The following is a 12,417-nucleotide window of genomic DNA, read 5'->3' as shown; positions in this document are numbered from 1 at the left end:
CATAGCCGAAACTACATTGGCTGAACTCCCCAAGAAAAGAGCACGTTATACAGTTAATCCCACGTGCCTGTGGCATTACCGACTTGGCCATATCGGTATTGACCGAATCACAAGACTGGTAAAGGATGGTCCTTTGGATTTTCTAATTGTAGAAGATCTTCCCACTTGTGAGCCTTGCCTTCAGGGTAAGATGACAAAGAGGTCATTTAACGGTAAGCCTGAAAGATGTACAGGCACGCTTGACCTTATGCATACTGATGTATGTGGTCCCCTGAGTGTTAGGACCCGTAACCAACATGTGTATTTCATTACATTCACCGATTACTATTCTCGGTATGGTTACGTGTACCTAATGAGACATAAGTCTGAATCCTTTGAAAAGTTTTAAGAGTTCAGACAAGAGGTCGAGAAACAGTTAGGGAGATAAATTAAGTCCCTTCGATCAGATCGAGGCGGCGAATATCTCTCTGACGAATTCAGGGACTACTTAAAGGTAAACGGGATAGTATCACAGTTAGCTCCTCCTACTACACCACAACTTAACGGTGTTTCAGAGAGGAGGAATAGTACCCTATTAGATATGATCCGATCACTTCTCATCCATTCAGAGTTACCCACATCTTTTTGGGGATACGCATTAGAGACTACAATATACGTGCTGAACCGGGTTCCAACCAAATCGGTTCCTAAGACTCCCTATGAGCTTTGGACTGGAAAAAAACCAAGTGTACGACACTTGAAGATTTGGGGTTGTCTGGCTCACGTTAAAAGAACGAATCTGGACAAATTGGAAACCAAGACCAGCCGTTGCATATTCGTAGGCTACCCAAAGGGCTCAGTGGGCTACCTATTCTATGATCCAAGTGAGCAGAAGGTATTCTACAGTCGGAATGCACAATTCTTGGAAAATGACTACATCCTGGACAATCTTCGTCTAGAAATTGTTCTTGATGAGGAGAGCTCAAATGCAGTGGGAGGTGTCCCACAAGTTCCAGGTAGTGACCAACCTAGAAGATCTACCCGGGTGTCCAGTCCACAGGTCCGTTTTAGTTACGACCAATATAGTTACCTGGTCGAAACTTTGACTAGTGAAGAGGATCCCGTGACTTATACGGAAGCTATGTTGGACATAGACTCCCTTAAATGGGTAGATGCCATGAGAGCTGAGATGGACTCAATCGAGACCAATGGAGTCTGGACTCTAGTGGATCCGCCCTCCGGGATGAAAGCAATTGGTTGCAAATGGATCTACAAGAGGAAGAAGGGTCCCGATGGCAGGGTTGAGACCTACAAAGCTCTTCTAGTGGCAAAAGGATACACTCAGAAAAAATGCATCGATTATGAGGAAACCTTTTTGCCCATGGCCATGCTTAAATCCATTACGATCCTGCTAGCTGTAGCAGCTTACTATGACTATGAGATTTGGCAGATGGATGTCAAAACTGCGTTCCTGAATGGAGATCTTACTAAAGATATCTATATGCAGCAACCGCAAGGTTTTGTAGCTGCAGGTCAGCAACACATGGTCTGTAAATTGAATAGATCCACATATGGACTCAAGCAAGCTTCTAGATGTTGGAACATCCGATTTGACTCTACGGTCAAAAACATTGATTTTGAGCAGAATCCGAATGAACCCTATGTTTACAGGAAGACCAGTGGTGACAAGGTTACATTTCTGGTTCTGTATATAGATGACATTCTACTCATTGGGAATGATGTAGGAATGTTAACTACAATAAAAGTATGGCTATCATAGCAATCTCTCCAAGAAGATGTCTCCAAAGACCTCTGAAGAGATCGAGAGCATGAAGGACGTTCCCTATGCCTCAACCGTAGGGAGCATCATGTATGCCATACTGTGCACTCGTCCTGACATCGCCCTGGCAGTGAGTGTAGTAAGCAGATTCCAGGCCAACCCAGGGCAGGAGCATTGGACTGCTGTGAAATGCATACTTAAGTACCTTCGAAGGACAAAAGAGTTTTGTCTGGTGTTCAATGGTAGTTCACTACAGATCCAAGGGTATATAGATGCGGATTTCCAGTCGGATCCGGATGATAGAAAGTCTACATCTGGATATGTTTTCATGATAGGATCGTGTGCTATTTGCGGGAAAAGCATCAAACAGGGGTCCATAGCAGACTCCACAACCAAGGCCGAATACATTGCTGCAAGTGAAGCTGCCAAGGAAGCCGTGTGGATGAAGAAGTTCGTTCACGAATTGGGAGTAGTTCCGTCTAGCACATCACCCATCCCATTGTTGTGTGACAACAATGGAGCGATTGCTCAGGCTAAGGAGCCACGAGCCCACTCGAAATTGAAGCACATCGAGAGGAAGTACCACGTACTCCGGGAGATTGTTGGTAGAGGGGACATCTTGATTCAGAAGGTAGCATCAGCAGAGAATGTAGCAGACTCATTGACTAAGCCACTGACGCAGAAAGTGTTTGAGAAACATGTGGAAAGTATGGGACTCCGGCTTATACCAAGTTGGACCTAAGTGCAAGTGGGAGCTGTTAGACAGTTGTATGCCCATAGCTTCAATCAGAAATATGTACATTATGAATTTATTGTAAACGAATAAAGTACACATTTGATTATGATACTACACCTGGAAAGTTACACCTGGCCCCTAGACTCGATTATGATACTACACTAGGTGTCGGATTGGGCTATCTTTGATGTACCAATCAGTGAGATCCTTAGCGAGGGTCAAAACCTGGGTATGTTGGGACAGTCCGAGAATTCATCTGAGTGGGTGATCATAGTGACAGGATCAGCCCCTTTGTCGGACAAAGGTAATGATCGGGGATGCACTCTCTCTGATGGAAACCAAGACTGCCGACAGCTAATTTCAATTGTTGAGATTTTGTTTTGCAAAATATATATATATATATATATATATATATATATATATATGTTAAAGATGCAACCTAAGACTCTTGTCTTCAGAGCTGAAATCACAGAAGAGAGATTTCAGCAAACGCTGCAAAATTTCTCTTGCCGCCTCCTTCCTGCCACTGCCATTACTTTCAGTTCGATCTCCTGTTCTTGGGAGATATCAAGATCTGATGTTGATACCAATCTTTTGAGAAAAGATTGATTGAAGCTGTACTCACAAGCCATCCAGATGATTCTGCTCCATCCTCCACTGCGCCATCTTTAGTGGGAGCAGTCTTTGGATCCTTCCTTGGGCGTGAACACCTCCATTGGGAGATAATAATTCTCTGTATCAAGTACATCCTCCCTCCTACTCCTTTTGGTTCTGATCTGGTTTGGTTCATGGTTCAAGATTGATCCTTGAAAAATATGTTTTTCTAAAATAGGGAATTCGATTCCCTACAAAGATCGGAGAACTTTTTTTGAAATTCGCCCTGTCCATTCCGCAAGACTTGGGCGTCCATGTGATGGATATCCCATCCCTTCATCACTTGCGGCAATGTACTCGGCCTCGGTTGTGGAATCTGCAGTGGACCCCTGTTTGTTGCTTTTCCAGCAAACAACACACGATCCTATTATGAAAACATACCTAGGTGTAGACTTTCTATCATCTGGATCCATTTGGAAATTGACATCAGTATACCCTATAACTTGTAGTGAACTACCATCGAATACCAGACAAAACTCTTTAGTCCTTCGAAGGTATTTGAGTATGTTTTTCACAGCAGTCCAATGTTCCTGCCCTGGGTTGGCCTGGAATCTGCTTACCACACTCACCGCCTGAGAAATGTCAGGGCGAGTGCACAGCATGGCATATATGATGCACCCTACGACTGAGGCATAGGGAACGTCTTTCATGCCCTCAATCTCCTCAGACGTCTTGGGAGACATCTTCTTGGAGAGAGTGTCTCCGTGCCTGAAAGGAACATTTCCTTTCTTGGAGTTCTCCATGCTGTAACTTTTGACAATTTTGTCAATGTAAGCAGCCTAGGATAATCCAATTATCCGCTTTGATCTATCTCTATAGAGTCGAAGACCTAGTATATAGGAAGCTTCTCCAAGATCTTTCATGGAGAATTGCTGTGAAAGCCATACTTTGACCGAAGTCAACATTCCTACATCATTCTCTATGAGTAGGATATCGTCCACGTACAACACCAAAAATGTGACCTTATCCCCACTGGTCTTCCTGTGTACACAATGTTCATCCGGGTTCTGCTCAAAGTCAAAATGGATGTTCCAACTCCTAGAAACCTGCTTAAGTCCATATATGGATCTTTTAAGTTTACATACCATGTGTTCCTTACCAGTAGCAATGAAGCCTTGCGGCTGTTGGATGTAGAAATCTTCACTAAGATCTCCATTCAGGAACGCGGTTTTGACATCCATCTGCAAAATCTCGTAGTCATGGTATGCTGCTACAACTAGCAGAATCCTAATGGATTTAAGCATGGCCACGGGCGAAAAAGTTTCCACATCTTCGATGCCTTCTTTCTGAGTATACCCTTTCACCACCAGACGAGCTTTGTAGGTCTCAATTCTTCCATCGTGGCCCTTCTTTCTCTTATAGATCCATTTGCAACCAATTGCTTTTACCCCGGAGGGCAAATCTACTAGAGTCCAGACTCCATTGGCCTCCATTGAGTCAATCTCAGCTCTCATGGCCTCCACTCACTTTCGGGAATCTAGGTCCAACATAGCTTCCCCATAAGTCACGGGATCCTCCTCACTAGTCAAGGCTTCCACCAAATAACTATCCTGGTCATAACCATATCGGACCGGTGGCCTAGATACCCGAGTGGATCTTCTAGGTTGGTTACTACCTAGAACTTGTGGGACATCTCCCACTGCTCCTGAGCTCTCCTCATCAAGAACTATTTCCTAACGATGGGTGTCCAGGATGTAATTGGTCTCTAAAAACTGGGCGTTTTGACTGCACAACACTTTCTGCTCACTTGGGTCATAGAATAGATAACCATCGAATCTTTTGGGTAGCCTATAAATAGGCAACGACTGGTCTTGAATTCCAACTTGTCCACAATCATTCTTTTAACGTGCATAGGACAACCCCAAATCTTCAAGTGTCTAACACTTGGCTTCCTTCCGGTCCAGAGTTCATATGGAGTTTTTGGAACCGATTTGGTTAGAACCCGATTCAGCACGTAGATAGCTGTCTCTAATGCATATCCCCAAAAGGATGTGGGTAATTCCGAGCATATGAGAAGTGATCGGACCATGTCCAATAAGGTCCTATTCCTCCTCTCTGAAACACCGTTAAGTTGAGGTTTGTGTAGCAGGAGGAGATAATTGTGACACTATCCCGTTGACCTTCAGGTAGTCCCTGAATTCGTCAGAGAGATACTCGCCACCTCGATCCGATCGAAGGGCCTTAATTTCTCTCCCTAACTGTTTCTCAACTTCCTGTCTGAACTCTTTGAGCCTTTCAAAGGATTCAAACTTATGTCTCATTAGGTACATGTAACCATACCGAGAATAATCATCGGTAAATGTAACGGAATACACGTGTTGGTTACGAGTCCTAAGACTTAGGGGGCCACATACATCACTATGTATTAGGTCAAGTGTGCCTGTACATCTTTCAGGCTTACCGTTAAATGGCCGCTTAGTCGTCTTACCTTGGAGGCAAGGCTCACAAGTGGGAAGATTTTCTACGGTTAGAAAATCCAAAGGCTCACAAGTTGTCTAGTGAGGCAATGACAAAGTAGCGGTCTAGGGCGTTCTTATCCTCCCAATCTTGGTACTCCCTCCTTCGGGCCTCAGAAGCCCTATCACCCGGACGCTCCGGGGTAGGATTTTTCACTACCTTATCTAACTTTTCAGAAGTTATGACCAGCATAAGGTTTCTGTACCAGTCTTTATAGTTTGGGCCCTTAAGCTTGTTATTGTCTAGAAGCTTTGTGAATTGACCGTTTGCCATTTTCTGGTAAACAGCAAAACGTTAGTCCACAACCTTAGTTTGATTCATGTTACCTACATAGATATGGCTTTTAATCTATGTTCCATTACCATTTGTTCATCTCTGAGATTTCCCACCTATCTCAGTGATGGAGACGGTGAAATGTCTCTAGAAATGTGAGAAATCACATAGGGTGCGTGAAGCCAACTGTTTCAGCTGCAAAACCCCACCACCTTTCTATGACGGATCATATCCACTCATCGTATGAGTTTCCCTTTGGCCTCTGCCAGACAAGGCTCAGAGCTGTTTTTAGGAAAACCTTTCTATCCAGTGAGTGCTCACCCATCATATTTAGGTCACGCCAAGGTACCGTGAGAGAATTCCCATTTTCTGGTGAAGCCTCTCCCACATCGGTCTATGACGCCCCTATCATCTTATGAAACACTCTGACAGATCCAACAGCAAATGGATAGCCCAATTTTATGGTGTGTTTCCTCATTACTGAAGGACCAATCATTGTGCTAATGACGGAAGGCCTTTAGAGAGTCTATCACATGGATCTCTCTATCACATGCACCCATATTTGCTGGAGAGAACAAAATTACGCCCTAGTTAATTTTAAGTCAAACCAGAGTGGCTCCCACTGACTTTCATAAAGTCAGATTTCTGGTGGGCCTTAATCGGCTAGGGTTTCTGCACGCATCCCTTTTCAGGGTTATGGGGCCCACCATGCAAGGAAGATGTCATCCAATGACCTTAGGGGACACCATGGTGTGCGTAAGAGCCACTAACGATTCATCATGGGCCAAGTGCTTAGGAATCATGGTCGCAGCACATCATACACATCACATGTAATGGAAGAATTGATCCATTCAAAATAACTACTGTAAAGCTCATCAATCAGCCCAACTAAAATCCATAACATTAACAGTTAATGTCGTCTAGGTATATGGGCTGAATCATAGTTGGCAGTTCGGCCCATATAGCCTTTCTCACAAGAGTGGGCTTTTGCAGTTTTAACCCTTTAAAACTGGGCTTTACAGGTGGGCCAAATTAATCCCAGCAATTGAACATCAGATTTGGAACTGCAAGTGTGAGAAAATTGGACTGAAAATAGTCCCCTTCGAACCCTAGATTCGGCCCAAACGGTTTTGGTCCAATCTAGTCCGAAATTATCTGAAACTAATTTTCATTTCAAGAGTTAATTCTGTTAGACAGTTTTGTATGCCCTTAGCTTCAATCAGAATGATGTATTTTATGAGTTTATTGTAAATGAATAAAGGTGAATATTTGATTCATGTTCCCTTGGTATATTTCTGTGTAATACCCTTAAACTGGACACTTAATGAGACTCGTGTTAGTTTAGAATGTTCACAGCCAGTGGGTCGGTCTGGGGAGACCTATCCTGACAAGGCTGACACTGTGGTGCCACCAAGTCGGTTGGGGTGACCTGTCTCAGCTGCCAGGGTGAGACCCTAGGCACATACAGTGTAGGATTAATTGAATTTTTGAACTGGACCAGATTTCCAGTATTGCCCTGGACCTTGGAGATTGATGGGCAAAACTGGAAAGTTACACCCGACCCCTAGACTCGATTATGATACTACACTAGGTGTCGGATTGGGCTATCTATGATGTACCAATCAGTGAGATCCTTAGCCGGGGTCAAAACCTGGGTATGTTGGGACAGTCCGAGAATTCATCTGAGTGGGTGATCATAGTGACAAGATTAGCCCCTTTGTCGGACAAAGGTAATGATCGGGGATGCACTCTCACTGATGGAAACCAAGACTGCCGGCAGCCGATTTCAACCGTTGAGATTTGTTTTGCAAAATATATTTTATATAAGATATAAAAGTATATATATTATGGTTTCTAAAGTGTTTGCAAGAAGGTTTTAATTCCCGGGATCCATATGAGTGGAGAGTGCAACACTGTTCCTTGCAGTCGAGGGAGAGGTCCTCTCTTGTTGGGCAGTGTATGATCATTATGGGCTGAGAGGTTAAGTGTAAGACCATTGAGGATAATACCTGATGGGCTAATCTTGCATCTGCCCGCAGTCCCTGGGTGTTACAAGGTGGCTTGGCCCAGGGACCTCTTAGGGTAAGTGTTGGGCCCGTAGAGCCCATTTGATGGGTTTCAGGGGGTGCACTGTCTTTAACAGTGTATTCGGCCAGGCCTTGTAACAAAGGCTGGGCCGAACCCATGTGGCTGATGTGTAGATCAATGCTTGGGTCCCACGCCGTACAAGGAGGCCCAACTGGGCAGCAATTAAGAGGGTTAAGTGAGCACATAAGCTTAATGGGCCGAAAGTCCAATTCGAATTGGGCTGTTTATTAATTAATTACATCCTTGAATGAATCCTATACATTCAGTCTAGAAAAAAAATTATTTTACAGACCAAATTGAATATATAAAAAAAAAAGAATTGCGTAGACTATCTACGCCAAATCTGCACTTCGACCTCTAGGTTCGAACAGTCCATTAAATGAAAATAAATAAAGAATAGTTATAAATAAATTTTAGATTTAGTAAAAATTAATTTCAGATCAATCGCCCTCAACAAGAAACAATTTCTTAAAATAAAGAAAAATAATCTGCGCAAATCTTGGTAGAACAACTTCTGCCCATCTGTACAGGTCCAGATCTAATTTTCTTGGTTCAAGATTCGTACCTGTGGATCTGATACCACTGAAAGAATGGTAGGATCCATCGTATAGACGCCAAAAAGGTTGTAGAATGGGTAGGCGAATTTCAAAAAAATTTCCTACCTTCTTTCAACTGGGAATCATATTCCCTAAATTTAGAATACAATATTCAATGATCCTACTTGAACCATAACCGAACCAGATCTTCACCAAAAGATGAGGGAGGAATTATACCTGATCCAGAGAAATAGTATCTCCCAAAGTGGGTGTACACACCCAAAGAAGACACCAAGAACCACTCCTTCTGAAGATGACATAGCAATCTGTAGAACGGTACCAGCAGAGTGCGTCCTACACACTAAATCCTTCACAAGAATCCTCTGGAAACACTGAGCACCAAATCTTTTCAGTTCTTTCTGCAAAACTGATATCAAGGACTGATATCTTGATTTCTTTTCTCAAAGATTGAATCTTTTCAGAGAATGGCGACAATTAGAGGAGAACTCCTGAGATGAAGATGAATGCTGCTAATTCTCTTAGGATTTCTCCTCTTTTTTCTTGACTAAGAATTCTCCTAATCCTATTAGGAGTTATCCCAATGCAAATCAGCATCTGGATAGGGGATGATCTTAATCCTATCTGCAGATTAGGTTAGCTAACTCCTGATCTTATCAGGAGATTACCATATTCAAATCTGATTCGAATTTGGTCTCCTGGAGTGGATTAGGTTAAAGGCCCAATCCTTTTTCTAACCTTAATCTCAGATCCACCCCATAAGTGGGCGATCATATCAGTCCAATTCGAAATGGGCTTTTTGCCCATTAAGTAATCAGTGCTCAATTGGTTTCCAATCTACTGCCCAGTTGGGCTTCCTTGTTTGGCGTGGGACCCAAGCATTGATTTACACACCAGCCACATGGGTTTGGCCTAGTCTTTATTACAAGGCCTAGCCGAATTCACTGAGAAGCCCAGTGAACCCCTGAGCCCATCACATGGACCCTATAGCCCAACACTTACACTAAGTGGTCCTTGGGCCAAGCCATCTTATAAAAACCCAGGGACTATGGGCAGGTGCAAGATTAGCCCATCAGGTATTATCCTAAATGGCCTTACACTTAACCTCTCAGCCCATAATGATCAAGCACTGCCCGACAAGAGAGGACCTCTCCCTCAGCTGCAGGGAACAGTGCTGCACTCACTATGTGGTTTCCCACATTTCCAGAGACAAGTTGCTATCTCCGTCACTGAGATGGGAGGGAAATCTCAGAGATGAACAATTGGAAATGGAACATAGATTAAAAGTCATATCTATGTAATGAACATGAATCAAATTATGTTGTGAACTAATGTTTGTTGTTTTACCAGAAAATGGCAAACGAACAATTTGCAAAGCTTCTTGACGACAACAAGCTTAAGGGCCCGAACTATGCCGATTGGTATCGTAACCTCATGCTGGTCTTAACATCTAAAAAGTTGTATATGATAGTCAAATTTCCTGCCCCGGAGCGTCCGAGTGACAGGGCTTCTGAGGCCCGAAGGAGGGAATTCCAAGATTGGGAGGATAAAAACTACCTAGCCCGCTGCTATGTCTTTGCCTCCATGGACATTCCAATACATAGGCAGTTCGATCAGATCGAACTAGCCAAGGACACATTGGATAGTTTAAAGACAATATACGAAGAGTATAATTGTTCTACTCGGGAGAAGGTCTTGAAATAGTTCATGACTGCTCAGATGTCTAAGGGGCAACAGGTTCATGACCATTGTCTTTGGATGATGGGTTATATCAACAAGCTTGAAGCCTTTGGATCCGGGCTATATCAACAAGTGGATGATGGGTTATATCAACAAGTCTTTGGATGATGGGTTATATCAATAAGTGGATGACATCCTTAACTCTTTGTCTCCTTCCTTCAATCTGTTCATAATGAATTACAATATGAACAAGCTGAATGTCAGTGTCCAGGAACTCAACAACATGTTACAGAGGGCCAAGGAAGCTTCCAAAAAAAGCTGCCAAACCCAAGAAGCAGAAGAAAGGCAGGGCATCGGATGTGTGTCACTTTTGCAAATAGACCGGCCATTGGAGGAGGAATTGTCCTCAATACCTGGAATCCAAGAAAGGTAATTTCGAATCTTGTGTCATAGAAACCAATTTATTGGTGGCTTCTGCGTCCTGGTGTATTGACTCCGGGGCTTCAACTCATGTGTGTAACTCACTACAGGGGTTCAAGGTAAGCAGAAGGCTGAGTGAAGGTGAAATGATGCTTTAGAGAAGGATCCATTGTACTAAAAGATTGTCTTTTTTTGCAAAATTTAAGAAGAAATTTGATTTCTGTCTCAAAACTTTGTGCGGATGGATATTCTGTCTTTTCAGTAATACGATTACTATTAAAAAAAACAATAAACTCATCGCACACGGGGAACTGGAGAACAGTCTCTATGTTCTACATCCTTCTCTAGAAACTAACATAGCCAAAACTACGTCAAGTGATATCCCCAAGAAAAGAGTACGTGATACAGTTAATCCCACGTGCCTGTGGCATTACCAACTTGGCCATATCGGTATTGACCGAATCACAAGACTGGTAAATGATGGTCCTTTGAATTTTCTAACTGTAGAAGATCTTCCCACTTGTGAGCCTTGCCTTCAGGGTAAGATGACAAAGAGGCCATTTAACGGTAAGCCTGAAAGATGTAGAGGCACACTTGACCTTATACATACTGATGTATGTGGTCCCCTAAGTGTTAGGACCCGTAACCAACATGTGTATTTCATTACATTCACCGATGACTATTCTCGGTATGGTTACGTGTACCTAATGAGACATAAGTCTGAATCCTTTGAAAAGTTCAAAGAGTTCAGACAAGAGGTCAAGAAACAGTTAGGGAGAGAAATTAAGTCCCTTCGATCAGATCGAGGTGGAGAGTATCTCTCTGACGAATTCAGGGACTACTTGAAGGTCAACGGGATAGTATCACAGTTGGCTGCTCCTGTTACACCACAACTTAACGGTGTTTCAGAGAAGAGGAATAGGACCTTATTGGATATGGTCTGGTCACTTCTCGTCCATTCAGAGTTACCCACATCCTTTTGGGGATACACAGTGGAGACTGCGATATACGTGCTGAACCGGGTTCCAACAAAATTAGTTCCGAAGACTCCCTATGAGCTTTGAATCGGAAAGAAACCAAGTGTACGACACTTGAAGATTTGGGGTTGTCGGGCACACGTTAAAAGAATGAGTCCGGACAAATTGGAATCCAAGACTAGCCGTTGCCTATTTGTAGGCTACCCAAAAGACTCTGTGGGTTACCTATTCTATGACCCAAGTGAGCAAAAGGTGTTCTGCAATCGAAATGCACAATTCTTGGAAAATGATTACATCCTGAAAAATCATCGTCAGGAAATTGTTCTTGATGAGGAGAGCTCAGATGTAGTGGGAGGTGTCCCACAAGTTTTAGGTAGTGACCAACCTAGAAGACCTACCTGGGTATTTAGGTCACCAGTCCATTTTGGTTATGACCAGGATAGTTACCTGGTGGAAGCATTGACTAGTGAAGAGGATCCCGTGACTTATGCGGAAGCTATGTTGGACATAGACTCCCTTAAGTGGGTAGATGCCATGAGTGCTAAGATGGACTCAATGGAGACCAATGGAGTCTGGATGCTAGTAGATCCACCCCCTAGGGTAAAAGCAATTGGTTGCAAATAAATCTATAAGAGGAAGAAGGGCCTCGATGGCAGGGTTGAGACCTACAAAGATCGTTTGGTGGCGAAAGGGTACACTCAGAAAGAGGGCATCGATTATGAGGAAACCTTTTTTCCTGTGGCCATGCTTAAATCCATTAGGATCCTGCTAGCTGTAGCAGCATACCATGACTACGAGATTTGGCAAATGGATGTCAAA

This window comes from Nelumbo nucifera, chromosome 7 (assembly GCF_055504915.1).
Source record: "Nelumbo nucifera cultivar China Antique chromosome 7, China Antique-T2T, whole genome shotgun sequence".
Lineage (NCBI taxonomy): Eukaryota > Viridiplantae > Streptophyta > Magnoliopsida > Proteales > Nelumbonaceae > Nelumbo > Nelumbo nucifera.
This window is presented reverse-complemented; position numbering follows the sequence as displayed.